The sequence below is a fragment of the Anser cygnoides genome, chromosome 32, assembly GCF_040182565.1.
Source record: "Anser cygnoides isolate HZ-2024a breed goose chromosome 32, Taihu_goose_T2T_genome, whole genome shotgun sequence".
Taxonomy (NCBI): domain Eukaryota; kingdom Metazoa; phylum Chordata; class Aves; order Anseriformes; family Anatidae; genus Anser; species Anser cygnoides.
Window position 1 is genome coordinate 2,472,661 of NC_089904.1, and position 14,144 is coordinate 2,486,804.

Here is a 14,144-nt window from a genome sequence, read left to right on the forward strand (position 1 = left end):
GGGGGACGCAGGAGCCAGGCATTTGCTCCCCCCGAGCTCCCAGGTGGGAGCCCGGCAGGTTTGCAGAGCTGGCTGAGCACGAAGCCCTTCCAACCACAGGGCGGGCTCCGAAATTAAATCTCCACCAGCTGCACCGCGCAGCACTTGGCATTAAGGTGCTGTAACCCTAGCCCATTCACAAATTATCAGCAGCAGATGTCTGCCTCTCCTAACCTTTTGGCTTGTCGCTTTAACTGCAGACAGGAGTAGCATGCAACAGCCATTTCCTTCTTCCACATTTCCACTTCTTATCTGGAAGAGTTATTTCTCCAAGCTAATGTTTCCAATGGAAACTCTGCCTTCAGCTTAGTCAACATGATTTCCACGCTGATATCTCTGTTGTTCTGCCCGCGCCGTTGTGCCTCGGAGTAACAGCAGCACATCTGCACCCAGCTAATTGCAGGGCACGGCAAGGACAGGGCAAAGGGAATGCTTGGTCCTAACAAACTCACAACAGCAGTTATTTCCACTGATTCTTCCCCGTGACACTTCGTGTCCCCCGAAGCCTCCCTGGATTTCAGTCACCCGCTCCTCTCGCCCCAAATCGCTCCTCGTGTGCTTCGTCTGTGCCCTCGTTTCCCAACCCCTAATTCCCCGGCGAGAGCAGCCGAAGAATCCTTGCTCTCATACGCCAAAAATTCAGGAAGGACCAACGGAAAGGAGCTGTCCCTGCATGTGGCAAATACCACACTGCTTAAGGGCTTCTCCCCTATTTCGAAACGTATGCAAACAGGTTCTCGTGAAGAATGCAAACTGCTCTATCCTCCAGAAGGGGAAGAAAAAAAGTCACACCAAGAATATACAACCCCCCAGGAAGTCTGATGTTGAAAATCTCCTCATATCAAGTCTATGCTGGTTTTTTTTTTTTTGTTTGTTTTCTGCTAGAGACAGAGGACAAGCTTCAGCAATAGTATTCTGCAGCTCACTCAGCCTAGGAATAACGACCTGAAGACGTGACCTGGAGCTGTGAGATGGAGAATTGGAGCCTTCGCCCCCCTGACACAGAGCAAGTGTCGGGAGGTGCCCGGCCACCCCCCAGCAGAAACAACTCACAGCTTGTTCCAGACCACCAGGAGAGGATGGGAGGGCTGGAGAGCCACCCGAGCTCATTGCCAGCGGCTGCAGCCACAGCTAGACCCGACAAAACCAGGTCAGGTATTACAACAGACACACCTCAGGCTCCTGCCCTGCTAAAAACAAGGGGGTTAAAAACAGGCAAGCACTCGGATATCAAGGCTAGGCTCCGGGAGAACGGCTCCTCTTTGCGAGGTGCCAACCTGGAGCTCTGCAGAACGAGTCCAGAATTCAAGGTCTTGGGATTCTCAAAATCATATCATATGCAGAAAAGATAGGGCCCTTCTGAGGCTGCCGATCTGCTCCAGTGGCCTTTGAAATAATAAACTAATTTACTAAGATTCCGGTAGATAGAGAGCAACATCTGAAGTCGCTCCCAGAAGCGGAGAACCGGCAGCTTTGGTCGGTTTGTGCTGGGAGCAGATGGTAGGTGCTCACCGTGAGACGCCGAGAGCACCCAGCCACACTCACGGACCTACCTTGTGAAAAAAACAAACAAAAAACACCTTGTGAAAGACAACAAAATTTAAGCCCCTTGCATCAACCTAGACGTGTCAAGCTGCTCTGACTGCAGACTTTCTACCTTGCTGCGTTATTTCCTACACTGTTTTCAGACATTTCGCTTATTAGGGCGGGGAAAAATACTGACTTGGAGGAAGCCACATTTGGAGAAGCAGCAAGTGACAGGAGCTGATTTGTGATGGATTAGTCACCTTAAACCAACACCATAGAAACACAAGCCTTGACCAGCCCTCGTTACAAGAGGCAGATAAACCCCGCAGGCTTCCCCACTGATTTAAAAAAAAGATCCAGCTTCACCACCAAGCACATTTCCCAGGAATTTGGCATTACGGCAGACAGTAAGTGCCACCACGAGTCTTACTGCTGAAAAAAGAAAAAAAAATAGCTTCCAAAAACACAGCATAACAGGACCAAAAGCCTCACCTGTGCAAACAGGCAGGAAGTTACAGCACAACCACGGCAGCTGCCAGCTTTTAGGTACGACGGGACCTGACATCAGTGCATCCCTCAGCCTGCACGCACTGAAAGGACAGGGCTGGTGCATCCCTGGGGGCTAATTCCAGTTTGTGGGAGCAACAGACCGAAGCACACCACCCGAGGCCACCCCACAGTCAGCAATATTTGCATGCATGCAAATGCAACGGGACAGGAACTGCAAGGGAGCACCTCTGGGACCAAACTCTCCAGCTCTCCCCAGTCCCTCAGGGGAGATCCCTGCCTTGCACACAGGCTCCCGAGGCTCAGCTTGCCACCGTGCTGTCTCCTCATTGACTCACTACTTGCTTTAATTCTTTACCTTCGGGTCATCCCACTTCTCATCCACGATGAAGCCCAGCCTGCTTGCCTGCACCTTTGGAGCCCAAGCATTCCCAACAAACCTTAATTTCCTTGCGAGCCACGAGCAGAGCAGTGTTTCCTCAGCAGATCTCTATCAGCTGCATAAAGGACAACTAGAAACGCAGCAGCCACAGGTTAAAGCAAACAGACAACAGCACCAAGCCAGAAGGGGGAGGACGGGGATATCAGAGCAAGAAGCAAAACAAGAGACACAAAACAAAGAGGCCATCTCACCGAGGAGACAAAAGATAAAACAAAGGGATTGTGAAACCTTAAAATTAACTGCAATTTTTCTTGAAGGAGTTTTTCAAAATCGCAGCAGATCAGGGACCCTAAGGAAGGCAGCAGACCCACGAGCTTGGTGGAGCCCTCGGTCCCCCAGGATGGTTTTTTACCTGCAATAGGTGCCCGGGGAGCGAGGCTACAAGGAGCTGGCTCCTAGGCTGCTGTTTCTCATGCCTGTCTGGACGAGCCGACGGGCAAATTCAGGGCTCAGCACAGCTGCAGCACGTGACATCGAGGCAGAGTCATGCCCTGCCCTCGACAGGCAGTTCCTTCTCCAGCAATTTTACTGCTACTTAAGGAAGTGAGTGGGTGAGCAGGGTTAAAATTGTTCCCCTCTACTCAGAAAAGCAGAATTACCCGCAGATTTCTCCTTCCCAGAGATGAGCTGTAGGAATCCCGTTACCCCACAGCAGCCGGTTTCGGTTCAGCTTGCCTCGAGCCGAGTGCTCTGACCGGGTAGGTCTGGGCTGCAGAAAGTCTCTGTGCTTTTAACCACCGTGGTTAAACACTGCTCTGACCAGCCAGGAGTTAAACACCACTGCTCCCACCAGCGGGTCCATGTTACCCGCGGATTTCGGCACCACCTCAGGTCCAGCCTCGTCCTTACTGTCCCTGCTAAGTCTTCGCAGCGGGGATCCCAACCAGGGCCACAGACAGGTTTTGTCACAACACGCTTCACTGGTTTGAAATTCTGTCATGCATGCAAAGTTAAAAAAAATGAAGGAAGGGCCTCTCGCAGTGCACGTCCAGCAGCTCTGGTACAAATACAGGGTCTCCTACCCTGCTATAGCGAGCAATAACTTATATTTGAAGAGCCGGCAGCCCAACCACGCCAGTTTTTGCACCCTCTCCCAGTAATGTGCAGTCAGTGTCAACAAGGACAGCGTGGGAGGCAGCACCAGGCAGAGGCCACGGCGCAGGGCAGCAGCCCAGCACGGAAAAACAGGTTTCTCCTCCGTCCAGCACCGAGCAGACCACAGGATTACTCGACTGTCTGAGCACGAAGCAAAGATGCTCAGGAAACAATTGCCTCTCCTTCGAGCGTGCCAGCCAGAGCACAGCTTGAAAGTCCAGTTATCAGGCTGCTTTTACGCAGACACGTATGGGAGCTTCCTGCACCCAGACCCCGGGGCAAAAGGCTAGAGGAAAGCAGGGCACAGGACCGCCGGGCTGAGAAGTTCCCCTCCGTACGGAAGGGCCCTCAAAGAAGAGATTTAAGCTCGGCATCGGGAACCGGTCAGCGCCATCTCCCCGTTCAGGGTAACCTAAGCTATCAAACCGTAAGTGACTTCAGAAATAAAAATCACGGGATCATTAAGGTTGGAAAAGACCTCCGAGATCATCTGGTCCAAGCACCCCCCTACCACCGGTGTCACCCACTAAACCACGTCCCTAAGCACCACCTAGAAAATACAGCTAGAGTCATATCAACCTTCCTCTGCACATGAGCTTACTCATGCTACTGAATCCTTCCTGTTTTTGTCTCATCATCCTCAAAACGGACTGAAAATCAACATGTTTTTGTTGGGGGAACTGCAAGGCCCACATACTCCAGTTTTAGGGAGGAGTAAAGCGCAGAATGGATGGCTGCTCACGTACTGAGAATCTCTCAACCTTGTGGAAACGGGACCAAGGCGAGCCTTTTCCCTACCAGACTGGGGGATAATGGGGACAGAGGGAAGGCCATTGAGTCCCAAGAGGGAAGGCCATCGGGTCCCAAGAGGTGTTTTCCAGGGCTCAGGTGCGAGCGCTGCATGTGGCAGACGGTGCTTGGCCTACCCTGAGGACGAGGAGCCCGCTAACGCCCGCAGGCCTGAGCGAGGGCACCGCAAGTTCCGCAGGGCTATGCAAGTCTAAATATAGAGGGTGCTCCTATCTTATCTGCGTGCTGTTAAACGGGCGTATTTACGAAGCGATAAGTGTTTATGAGGAACCGTCTGTGTCAGCGCTACCCACGTGGGGAGGGGGAGAGAAACCCTCCCAGGCCTGGATGCGATCACGGGCCCCGGCGCCCCGTCCCTTGCCTGGCAGCGGGTGACGGGGGGCACGGGGCACCAGCCCACCCGGTGGGCGAGGGAATGGGTGCCCCTCGGCACCACCGATCGCCTCGAGAGGGCAGGAGGAGGTGGGAGAAGTGACAAAGCAGGCGTTGTGTTGCAGCCCTAGGCTGGGAAACCGAAACGCACCCGCGGAAGCTGGACACCCAGGCTGCACCGACAGGACGGCCCAAAGCAAAGGGGAGAGCAGGCTCCTGCTGGGCAGACCCTTACGAAAAGCCATGGGTTCGTCAGGAATAGAAAGGCAGCCTGGCTAAGAGCATCTCTGTCAACCAAACTCACCTTGTTTGACACGCAGGCTCACCAAAAACCTCCGGGGGCTGAAACCAAACCAGGAGCGGGGCTTTGGGTTAGGACAGGAGGCACCCAGCAGAGCCAGGCAGACCGGGAGCGCGGGTCAGAAGTCAGGGCAGCGGGTCCCAGCAGCCGGGGCAGGCAGCATGAATTCCTGGCAATGAAGATATAGCTTTGAGATATACAGATAAACGTTCCAGGTATTGTTTTTAATTGCTTTTACACCCCATTTCCAATTATGAGTAGCCAAAAGTCACTTCCATGCGCGAGGTGGTTTAACCACTGCTAAAAGCCACAGATAAGGAAACTGCCTGTGAATTGTGGCTGATTCAGCAAGCACCTGAAGGGAAGGCAGACGCAGGCAGGAGCGGCGCCGGAGGTTACCTGGCTGCCTCGGTCCTTCAGGAGAAGTCACGACGAGGTCTCCCGACTGCCCCAGAAGACCCGTTCCCCCACCACATAGCACCTGCTTCTTCAGGTCACTGCTGAGAAGCCCCATTTTAAAGCCTGCAGAGTCGTTGACCTTCCTTATCTCCCTGGACTTTTGCTCTCCTTGTCATTTATATTCCTCACGCCCTGGTTTAACCGTCCTTCTCCCTCCCAGCCCCGCGGGCTGTGCTGGTGCCAGATGCTCTGCGGGCAGCCCGCAGCTCCCCGCCTGCCCCGGCGCTCCTCAAGCTCCCTGGCGGGCTTCACTTCTCACGGCACCGTCCTGCTGCCGTGTTATCACCTTTATCACCTGCTGTTTGGTGGGCTTCCCTTCCCTAGGGAGGGGATGGCAGCGCTAAGAGCCTGCTAATCTCCTCAATCTGCAAAAAGGGGGGTTGTTAAAGCGGGGTTCCCAAATCCCCAGGCTCCATTTACATTTACACTCACCAAGGGCATTTCACCCTTCTCATCAGCAATATCTGGAGAGAACACACTCTCGAGAGCTGAGCAGGAAGAGGGGAAAATATTGATGCAGGACAGCACCAGGTTCTTCCACGGTGCCTGCTCAGGGCTTCCATGCATTCACAACACAGAGCCCTCTGCGCTCAGACTTGTTAACCTACTGCAATGTCTGTCTAGTGTTCGGGTGTCTTATTTGGTTGGGGTGCCTTTAAACGAGACCTGTGGTTTCTCGGAGAAAAAACACACTACTTTTCATTTTCACCTGGTTCTTCGGTGTCCCCCTCTGCCACAGCACGTACAACCTCAGAGATAAAACTTAACACCAACAGCCCCGATCAGAGGGACGCCTTCCACAACAGCAGCATTAACACCCAGCTACAAGCCGCAGGTCTCCCTTCGAGGTCTCAGGGCCCCTATTTTAAGAAACAATTCTTGCTTTTCTCTCGTTTGGGGGTTATCTTTTAACCTCCACCCTTGCAAAGAATTGATGCCGCTGCCTCCCATGCCCCCCATGGGGTGTTGCTGGATAGCAGCGGGTGCCCGTGGGTCTGGATGAGCACCGCGTTTGCTGCCACACCGGAGAGATCACGGCTGGAAAAGCAACACGGAGGGGCGATTGGGAAGCTCGTGAAGAAGCTGCTGCCTCTAAAGACCCACTCGAGAGCAGGCTCACATGAGAAAACCACCAGCAAAAGCCAGGTCCTGCCCTCCGTGGGCTGCGAGATGAGGAGCCAGCTCTCACAACAGCTTTCCCCAGCCGCCCGAAGACACAGCAGCTGCTTTGCCCCCAGATCTTTCAGCCCAGATGGTGAGAGCGAGCTGTTTTGCATCAGTTACGCCATCCCCAGCGCCGAAATGCTCTGCTGCCACCTCCTACCCCAGGGACGTGGCCAGGAGGCTGCCCGACGGGGCAACCTGTCCCCCGTAGCCGCGGTTAGGAAAAGCTCGCCAGCCCGCAGAAGCCGGGGCCGGCGCTTGCCCCAAATTGCGGGTTCCCAGCACCTCCGGCCGCAAGGAGGAACCGTGACACAGACGGCCCCGGAGGGACAGGCACAGACCCTGCCCGGCACGTGGGCAGCCCCCACGCCAATATTTAGAGGCTGTTTGCATCTACTCCCGCGTCACGCGCAGATACCGACGGGCGGCACGCAAAAACAGGCGACCGCGAGACGTTGCCAAATCACAGCGCCCTGTGCTCAGCACCAGCTTCCACAGAAGTGTGATTTGAGCCCCAAAACGGGATGCGGTTCTGGGAAAGCCCCTTTCAGCAGGGCGCAGTCACTGTCCTCACCTTGTTTGTCTATATATATTTATATATACATATTTTTTACACATATAAAGTGCCTATGACCATAAACACACATGGAACCCTACACTCAGACGCTGCATGGTAGACACAGACCCACCTCCAGCCACTCGAGGAGGATTATTTATCTCCCAGTGACTTGACATTTCTGTATTTCCCCTCTGAAAAGCCACAGGAAGTTTGGGCCAGACTGACTGCGCTCCGGCTCAGCGACAGCAGGTTAAAAATTATTCTCTCTGGCTAGAGGTGCACTCGGGAAAGAGAGCCGCTTCTCCAAAGTTAGCCATTAAGAGAAAAAGAGGTTGGATTATCCGGTTATTTCGGATTAAGCACACCGGGATTCGGGAAGAAAACACCTAGTGAAAAGCTAACTCACCCGAGGCAAATTCTTGACTAATGAAAAACCTTTTTGTGCCTTTGTTACTTGAAGTGCTGTTGCGAGATCTTGCACCTGATGCGTTCGCAGACGGCGGGATCTCGGGCAGACATCTGCGCCGCCTCCTGCACCTGACGGCTTTGGGCTTCCCCAGCTCCTCGGCTACGCAAACCAGGGGGGTCCAAGCCCCCCACTCTCAGCCCACCCCACTATTTTCACCCGGCCGGGTACACCTTCCCGAGACCCCGTCCAAAAGCCCCGGCGCAGCCAGCAGCTTCAAACTCGATCCGATTTGACCCAGCAAAGCGGCTGCTTCGGAGGAGGAAGACTTCAGAAGAGGAAGAAGAGGTTTTAGATAAATGAATAATTACAGCCCCGCCGTCCTCCCCCACCGGGCTGAACGCACGGAGGCACCACAGGGGCAGCGCGGCCGACACCGAGGAGGCACCGAGGGGGTCTGCGGGCGGATGTCCCCCCTTCGGGAGGGGACGCAGGCGGCCCCGCTGCCGGCGCTCCCTTCCCCGAGCCGCGGGAGGAAGATGAGTCAGTGCCCAGCTCGCGTGGGAGGAGAGCGCCGCAGAACGCCGGGGCCGGCTTCTTGAGAAAAACCAGCTTCCGAAGAAACTTTGAGTGCTGAAGGCTCCAGCCTCGGTCAGCCGGCTCCGGCTCGAGGAGGAGGAAGAGGAAGGCTCAGCTCACCGGGGAACGGCACCTCTGCTGCCCTACGGCAGCCCCCCCCCCCCGTAGCACCCTTGGGTGCCCTGCTGGGTCCGGGGAAAGGAGCGCCCCTTCCTCGGGTGGGGGACGCGGGAAGGTCCCCAGTAGATCCCCGGTACCTCCGATCTCCTCGTACTGGGAGCCAGCAGCTGAGAGGTCCCGGCTGCCGCGGGATTGCTCACGGGCAGCTGAAAGTCACTGGGGAATTACAGCGAGCGCGGTGGGTGCTGGGGGGGGGGGCTCCGCCCGGTGCCTGACATCTCCCCCAGCCCCCCAAAAAGTATTAGTGGGGTAATTCAGTTTAGGATGCTGTTTAAAAGTGGTCGTTAGTCAGGCACTCACCTGATTCATTGACTCGAAACGGGCTGGAAACCCCAAAACACCAGAGAGGCGCCCGGAAAGGGGCGCACGTGGCTGGGGCAGCGGGACGGGGCAACGTCCCATAGCGGGGAGCAGGGGGGCACAGAGCTGGGGAAGGGGCTTCACAGCAGCACGGGGCACGCGAGGGGGGCCCAACACAGCCCCCCCAGCACCCCCTGGCTCTGACCAAACCCTCACATCCAAGCCCAGAGATCGGGGGGGGGGGGGGGGGGGGGGGGGTGTCAGTCCTGAGGGTGGCGTGGACCCTGACCCCCCAACCCCAACCCAGGAGCCACCCCACACAGTGGGGCTGAGAGGAGCAGAGACCCCCCCCACCCTAAGGGAGCCCATTTTAGGGGGGCTGAAGCCCTTAGCACCCCTTTTGGGGGGAGGGCTGAGGACTCCCAGTGACAGGGCACAGGGGGGGACCCCAAACTTGGGGAGGGGGGGGGGGGGTCACAAAGCACCAGGGGACCTGCACACCCCCCGCACCCCAAACAACTACGGGGGCACGCAAAGTACCGGGGAGCCCCGAGCCCACGTGGGACCCCCAAACCATACAACGAACCGGAGCACCGGGGGGGTCACCTCCCCCCCAAGCACCCCCCAGCCCCGAGGAGGACCCCGGTGCCCCCCCAGCACCCCCCAGCCCCGAGGGGGGGACCCCCGGTGCCCCCACACCGTGCACCCCCCACCCCGGTAACCACGGCAGCAGGCACCGAGCGGGGGGGGTCCCCCAAAAACGCCTCCATCCCCCCCGTGCCCCCTCCCTGCCCCCGGTACCTGCGCTCCCGGCGCTGCCGCCCCCCTCCCTCCCCCACCGCCCCGGAGCCGCCTTTTGACGGGAACCGGCCGGCTGCGCGCCCCGCCCCTCCCCGAGGACACGCCCCCTCCGCTAAACCACGCCCACTCCCCCCGAGGACACGCCCCCTCCGATAAACCACGCCCACTCCCCCCGAGGACACGCCCCCGCCCCGCCCCGCCCCGCCAATGCCAACGCGGCACCGCCTCGGCACCGCCCCCTCGTGGGCGAGCCCGCTCTGGCCCCGCCTCCCATGCCCATATAAGGTGAAGACTGGGTGGTGCCACGCCCATTGGGGGCGTGGCCTGGACTGGCGGGAGATTGCACGTGGCGGCCCGGCCTGGGGAGCCCAGCGGGTGGCGGCCCGGCGCCTGCCGTGCTTTGGGTGCTGGTGCTTGGGGCTTTGGGGTGCTGCTGCGTGGGGCTTTGGGGTGGTGCTGCTGCAATTGGGGTGCTGCTGCATGGCGGGGTCGGGGTGCTGCTGCTGCAATTGGGGTGCTGCTGCGTGGGGCTTTGGGGTGCTGCTGCTGCAGTTCGGGGCTATGGGGTGCTGATGCTGCAATTGGGGTGCTGCGTGGGGCTTTGGGGTGCTGCTGCACGGGGGGGTCAGGGTGCTGCTGCAATTGGGGTGCTGCTGCGTGGCAGGGTCAGGGTACTGCTGCTGCAATTGGGGTGCTGGTGCTTGGGGCTTTGGGGTGATGCTGCATGGGGCTTTGGGGTGCTGCTGCTGCAATTGGGGTGCTGTTGCTGCTTGGGAACTTTGGGGTGTTTCTGCTTGGGGGTGCTCTGGGGCTTTTGGGGTGCTGCTGTTTGGGGGCTTTTGGGGTGGGGCTGCTTGGGGGGTTGGGGTGCTACTTCTTGGGGCTTCTGGGGTGCTGCTGATGCTGCTTGGGGCTTTGGAGGTGCTTCTACTTGGGGGCTTTGGGGGTGCTTCTGCTTGGGGTTTTGGGTGTGCTACTGCTGCTTTTTGGGGCTTTGGGGTGCTGCAGCTGCTGTTTGTGGCTTTTGGGGTGCTGCTGCTGCTTGGAGGCTTTGGGATTGCTGCTGCTTGAATGTCTTCACAGCCATTCCAGAAAGTTCAGCGCGCTCTGCGTGCATGGGTGCGCAGTTCTGCTTACCCTTTTCCTCCTGGCTCATGGTCAGCCCCTTACTGGGACGGGGCAAACACCACCAGTACAACGGTGCCCTCCCAGCAGTCCGGGGCAAACATTTTCCTGGCACCATCGGGTCCTGATCACATTTAGGTGTCCCTGCAGCGTCTCACCTTTGCTCTGGTGCCTTCTGGAAGTTCAGGCGTCCACGGAGCTGGCCGTGGGTCAGAGTCTCCTTCCCTTCCGGATTTCTAATCAGCGAGCCACCTTGTACCAGGAGCACTCGCCGCATTTATCACCTGGCGAGCAGACTCCGTCGCGTTTCTGCACCTGCAGCATCTGCCAGGCTCGTCTCCTTCCTCTCCCATTTTTGGGACACCACCCAAGAGACCTGCCACCGCAGACTGCAAATCCCCTCTCTGATTACAGCTCTTGGAGAGCTCATGGATTTTTGTGATGCTTAGATCAGATTAAGGGCAGAAGGAGAGCTGATTCATCCCCGACCTCTAGACTAGAGATAGCAGCATCTGCGAGGGCCCAGGCACAGCTCCAAGCGCTACAGACGTGTACGACCAAGGTTCCTGCAGCTGTTTGCAGCCTCCAAGCTGCTCCTGCCCCTTGCTCACCTCGGTGTGGCCGGGACTTCACGTCCCACGTGAACGGAACCCGTGCGAAGCCCTTGCACGTCTCGGGAGCAAGGGCCTGCAGGCCTCCGGGGTCCTGGGGGTGTTTGGGACCGTGCGACCGGCCGGGTCCAAGTGCTGATCTCAGCCACCCAAAATCCCCTCGCTGGGGATGGAAGGAAACCTGGAGCATGGGGATTCGAGCCGAGCTGTTTCAGCTGGTGCTGCAGCTCCAGCCCAAAGCCGCTCAACCTCCTGGGCACGTCACACCCCCAGTCTGAAAAACTCAGGATAGTTAGCAGTTCGTCCCTTTCCATCCTCCAAAACCTGTCCGGGGTGCAGACATCAGCAACGTTTTATAAAGCAGCACAGAACGCTTCGAGAAAGCCCCTTCGTGATGTTCCAGGGTTTACTAAGGGCCCCTAAACCCAAAAGCCTCGGAGAAAATGAGCCGCCACGCAGATGAGCGCGGGCGGCCGCGCCGCCGTCGTGGCAGACGGCAATCAGCACCCCGCAGCCGTGATCACCGAGTTCAGCAGCTTTAATTCACGCGGGGAAAGTGCTTTGCTAAATGTTTTCGAATTGATTTAATGAGGCCAATCAGAGAGAGGGGAAAAAAAAAAAAGTCTGGGAAGAAACAGGAGTTCGTTAGAGACAATTTGGTCACGCAGAACTTTTTCAGGGAACAGAGAGGCAACTGGGGTGAGGGATTTTGTGCAGAAGGGTGCCCATCCCCACCCCGCTGCTGTTGAGTTTAAACCTCAGCCATTTCCCTGCTTAAAACCCATCCTAAGGCTAAACACCGCGGGTTTCCCCCTGTCCTTGCCTGGACCGGGCTGGCGTGATGTTCCTTTTGACCCCTGAAATCCTGCTCCCAGCTGAACCCCATTTCGCATGCTCTCTCCCACCCCAATGCAGCTCAGGAAAGGGAATTCAGGGCTGGATGCAGGCACAAGTGGGGATGGGATGGGGACGGGGATGGGGTTGGGATCGGGATGGGATGGGGATAGGGATAAGGACAAGGATGGGATGGGAATGGGGATAAGGATGGAGATGGGATGGGAATGGGGATAAAGAAGATGGGAATGGGGATAAAGAGGATGGGGAGGGGGACGGGGATAAGGGTGAGGATGGGATGGAAATGGGGATAAGGACGGAAATGGGGATAGAGATGGGATGGGAATAAGGATGAGAGTGAGGATGAAGATGGGATGGGATGCAGATAGGGATGGGGATGGGGATGAGGATGAGGACAGGGACAGCTCTCCCAGGGTGACTCCCGCACTTGTTCCATCCCCTGGGGAACGCAGGGCTCTCAGGAAGCAATCACAGCGCCCTGTGGGATGCGGGTGTGTGGGGCTGGGGCAGCCCCGTCCCAGCTTTTCGCCCATCGGGGCTGCCCTGGGAGGGAAAATGAGTTTAAAACTAAAAAAAAAAAAAAAAAAAAGGGGATTGACCCAGGACACACATCCTCTAAAATGACTTTGTGGCATCCCCAGGACAGGACAGCACTGCGCTGATGGCTTTGGTGCAGCTTCTGCCCCCCTGGGATTCTCTGTTGTCTACTATAGGGTTGAGCTCGCCCTGCAGCCTGCCCCGGGGAGCTTGGTGAAAGCCTCCCTCCCCACACCCCCTCCCAAAACACTGTCCGCAGTCCGTCCACGTGGGTGTCTGTCTGCGTGGTGCACGTCCGCACCCAGCACCTTCCCAGGGCATGCAGCAAGCGGGTCCCCAGCTCATCTGGGGGGCGCTGGGGGATGCGCAGCCCATCCAATTAAGGGGAGCAATTAGCGTGGACAGCGAGCCGGGGAGCCCCCCTCTTGCTGGCATTTGACTCCCGGGAAGAAGAGAACAAATGATCCATTAAGTTTCCATCGGCGGCACAGGTCGATGGAAATATTTTCTTGCTGTAAACTTAATTTTTATGGTTTGGGCGATTATGAGGGGAAGGAATTTGTTTTTCCACTGAGCTCTCACGTTTATTGCGGCAGAAAAAAAAAAAAAAGTGATTGCATGGGAGGCTCTGCGAGTTTATGAGCATCCACCAACCCAAAATCACCATTTTTTACCTGCTTCTGTCCCAGAGCTATCGGGGCTGGAGGGGATGAGAAGAATGGGCTGGTTTGATTTATTTTTTTTTTCCCCCAAAAAAAACCCAAATGGATGCTCCCTCACATCCATTTGGAACTGGGGCAGGATGGTTTTTTTCCACTATTTTTTTTTTGTGCATCTGGGGTGCAGAGCCCCTAAAAAATTGGTGATAAATCCTGATAAATCGGTGATAAATCCTGATAAATCGGTGCAAAAGGACCGGCACCCCCAGCAGCATGGAAATCCTCGGGGAAAATGAAGGAGAAGGAAGGGACGGTTGGAAAAGACGAATTTCTCTGGTGCCAGGAAAAACCTTGCGAACCCAGCGACTGCAAATGAGAGGCAATTTCCCCCTTAAACGCCGCGCTTTGGGGTAATTTGTCTGCAGCAGCGCAGCCGGGTTCACTTTTCCTCGGCCGAACCCGGCGGCAGCGACTCCCCGCAGCAAATCCCCGCGTTCGCAGCCGGCGCCTCTGAGCGCTGGGGGGGGAAAAAAGCCTGGATTTGGGGTTTAGCAGCGGGGTGCACACGGGTGCTGGTGTGCTGCTGCTGCTCCTCGCCGGCTGAGGCGACATCTAGTGAGGCTGCGGCGAAGGACGGAGTGTGCCAGGTGTGCATGGCCCCGTACCAGCACCCAGGGTCTCGTATGGCCTCGCACCAGCACCCAGGGCCTCGCACCAGCACCCAGGGCCTCACACCAGCACCCAGGGCCTCACACGGCCCCGCACCAGCACCCAGGACCTCACACAGCCCCGTACCAGCACCCAGGGCCTTGTATG

General features: G+C 57.2%; 1 protein-coding gene across 2 annotated transcripts in view; it reads right to left on the reverse strand.

The window, feature by feature from the left end:
- The window catches only part of VDR (vitamin D receptor), a 36,996-nt gene extending 27,371 nt beyond the window's left edge, over nt 1-9,625 (reverse strand). The window contains exons 1-2 of one of the 2 annotated variants that reach the window (XM_066985524.1): nt 9,542-9,625; nt 5,097-5,262 (exon numbers count right to left, since the gene is read on the reverse strand). The gene's annotated coding sequence lies outside the window, so the exon portion shown is untranslated. Of the gene's footprint in view, nt 1-2,867; nt 3,144-5,096; nt 5,263-9,541 lie in introns of those variants that run through there. The other variant, XM_048056000.2, reaches the window with a different exon arrangement.
- Between the last annotated feature and the right edge of the window lie 4,519 nt (nt 9,626-14,144).